The sequence below is a fragment of the Entelurus aequoreus genome, linkage group LG09 (genome assembly GCF_033978785.1).
Source record: "Entelurus aequoreus isolate RoL-2023_Sb linkage group LG09, RoL_Eaeq_v1.1, whole genome shotgun sequence".
NCBI classification, from domain to species: domain Eukaryota; kingdom Metazoa; phylum Chordata; class Actinopteri; order Syngnathiformes; family Syngnathidae; genus Entelurus; species Entelurus aequoreus.
In genome coordinates, this window is record NC_084739.1 from 29,756,642 (window position 1) to 29,759,323 (window position 2,682).

A 2,682-nucleotide genomic window follows, 5' to 3' on the forward strand; every position below is an offset into this window, starting at 1 on the left:
GAAGGGAGCTCTAAAGGTTAAATTAAAAATATATACGAAATAGCTTTAATTTCTCTGTGAATGCACAGGCATTGTTGAAGTAGATGGCAACTAAGTGAGCAGCAAGATAATTGTGTCTTGTCAACAGTCAAGCAGGACTAACAAGTACTTTGCGGAGGAAGATGAAAGCGACTGAAGCAAAGAATGTCTCCAGATCTGAACCCAATTTAGCACCAATGGGGCCTTTAACTGGAAAAGTGGCATGCAAGGTGTCATGGAGTGGACAAAGATTTGCAGTTGTCACCAGCTGTGGCGACAATGTGTGGTGTTATATTTAGACAGTAAATATATAATTGTCCCTTAAGATATACTGCAAATAAACTAGTATGCAGAAATGTGAGGGTCAGCCCTGTCCAGCACTCAGGATCATGTTAAATGTTGACGTGTGTAGAAATGTATTTTGATCCCAAATCTTATAGACCAGTGGTCCCCAACAACCAGGCCGCGGATCAATTGGTACCGGGCCGCACAAGAAATTAAAAAAAGAAAAAGAAAATATATATTTTAATTATTAAATCAACATAAAAAACAAGATACTTACAAATTAGTGTACCAACCCAAAAACACCTCCCTCCCCCATTTACACTCATTCACAAAAAAGGGTTGTGTCTTTATTATTTCTGGTTCCTACATTATATATAAATAGTCTGCAGGGATAGTCTGTAAGCACACATGATTGTATTTTAAGACAAAAAAAAAGTTTAAGTGTCGACAGGTCCGCAGTTACAAAAAGGTTGGGGACCACTGCTATAGACCATATTCCCCCTAGCCCAGAGAACGAACACAAAAATGTCTCCTTATGTAAATATGCTGACAAGCAGATAACTCTGCACATGCATGAATTCATGGAAAGTAGGACATCGAGCACTGAGCATTCACTCTCCTCTTGAGGGCTGCAATGTTTTTATTTTTCATTCTAGAGAATGTAGCCTTCTCTCGTTTCCTGGCAACGTCAAAGACTGCGAGCAGAGAAAAACAGCTGCAGACGAGGAGGAAAATTACCACTCTTTTTGGCTTCCAAGAGACACTCCGCAGACTCACTCCCTTCCACTGCAAACAATGACTGCATTCACATACATATTTCCCCCTAGGGTTAACCACACTGTATCAAGACAAGTGGGTCCAATTAGAGGATGCAAATATTCCTCCCCGTTCCAGCATTTCATGAAGAAATCCCCAGGAATATTTTCTCTCCATAAGGCAAATGGTTAAGAACGAGAAGCAACTTAACTGTGTTGCTACTGCCATCTACAGGCAGAAAGAAACAAGGAGACACTTGTACAGGGATATTGTTTTATTCTTGGAAATGCACAATGCCCAAAATATTTGTCAGCCAACATTTTGTATTTTTTCCATTACACATTAGAAAAAATTGGGGGGAAAAAATAACATTTGGCATACATGCGAGTCACTGGACTGTGACCAAACATGCAAGATAGGTTACCTTAGGTTACCTAGACCAGTGGTTCTCAAACGTTCACCAAGTACCACCTCAGAAAACACTTGGCTCGCTAAGTGCCACCATAACGACCATCATTAAAATACATTAGACTACTAGACCGAAATATTCTTCAAAAACAAGGCAGATGTAATCAAGTATATGTAATATTTTTGGCCACTTTACCATTACAGTTTGAGCAATAACATGGATACTTTAATCAATTGGTTCTGTGGCATACCAATAGATGGAGCCTGCGTACCAGCTTGAGAATCACTGGCGTAGACATTTATAGAGTATGCTTGTATGGCACAATATGTATTGCAAACTGTTATTTGGATTGCTGTGAGACACTAAACAGCACATCTCATGGCTGCAGGAAGTACTGCACTATTTTGATTATCAAAATTTTTTAGCATCAGTGAACAAACTTATTGACTGTAAGGCTATAGTTTGTGCTATGATATATAACTTACAGTTCTACCTACCACACAGTACACAACTTACCAGTCATTCCATTGTCTCCTCCCTTCAATGCCTTGCTGAAACACAAATGGTACACATTCAGATGTAGTTCACAGTATGTTAAGTCTGAGACAACATTAAAAAGGTCCGTCGCTCGCATTTGTGTCTTAGAGGTGAAATAACCAAGAGCGTCTGAAGTGGCTCTCAGTTTTGGATGTTCTAAGATTGATCTTGCACCATTTCTGGTCCCAAAAGCCACAGAAGGCAGCTGGGGGGTTTAAAAAGATGCAATGAAAAATGGTTAAACTTAAAGGATGCTTACAGGCCTTCATGCAGAGAGGTGCAGGTGGGGGATACCTTCCATACCTGTTGGTAAAGAAAAATATTTAATAACCAGGACTACATAGTATACATTTTTACAAAAACACAAGACAAATGCCAATCACAAAAACCTCCAAAAGAACTGGAGCAATCATAAGGTCTGCTCCCCTGGTAGTCAGGGACATTTCTGTTTTAATACATTCCGCACTTAAATAAAATTTTGTTCAAGTTCGACATATTTCAATCTTAATGCAAGGATGTATAATTCTGCATCATAGGACACTATCTTTAGCCAAGATGAACAGAATGTTGTCTTTGTGAAGAAGTCACATGAAAAGAGTACGTAAAAATAGAAAGCAAACTAGCCAAGCAGGTCTTAAAAAAAATAAAAATAAGTGTATAAAATTAAATAGATATAA

General features: G+C 38.7%; 1 non-coding gene across 1 annotated transcript; it reads right to left on the reverse strand.

Annotated features, from left to right (window-relative positions):
• Positions 1–2,102: 2,102 nt before the first annotated feature.
• LOC133657848 (small nucleolar RNA SNORA14) lies at positions 2,103–2,233 on the reverse strand. The gene has a single exon (XR_009827379.1). It is a non-coding gene; the product is annotated as a small nucleolar RNA SNORA14 (small nucleolar RNA).
• Positions 2,234–2,682: the final 449 nt, after the last annotated feature.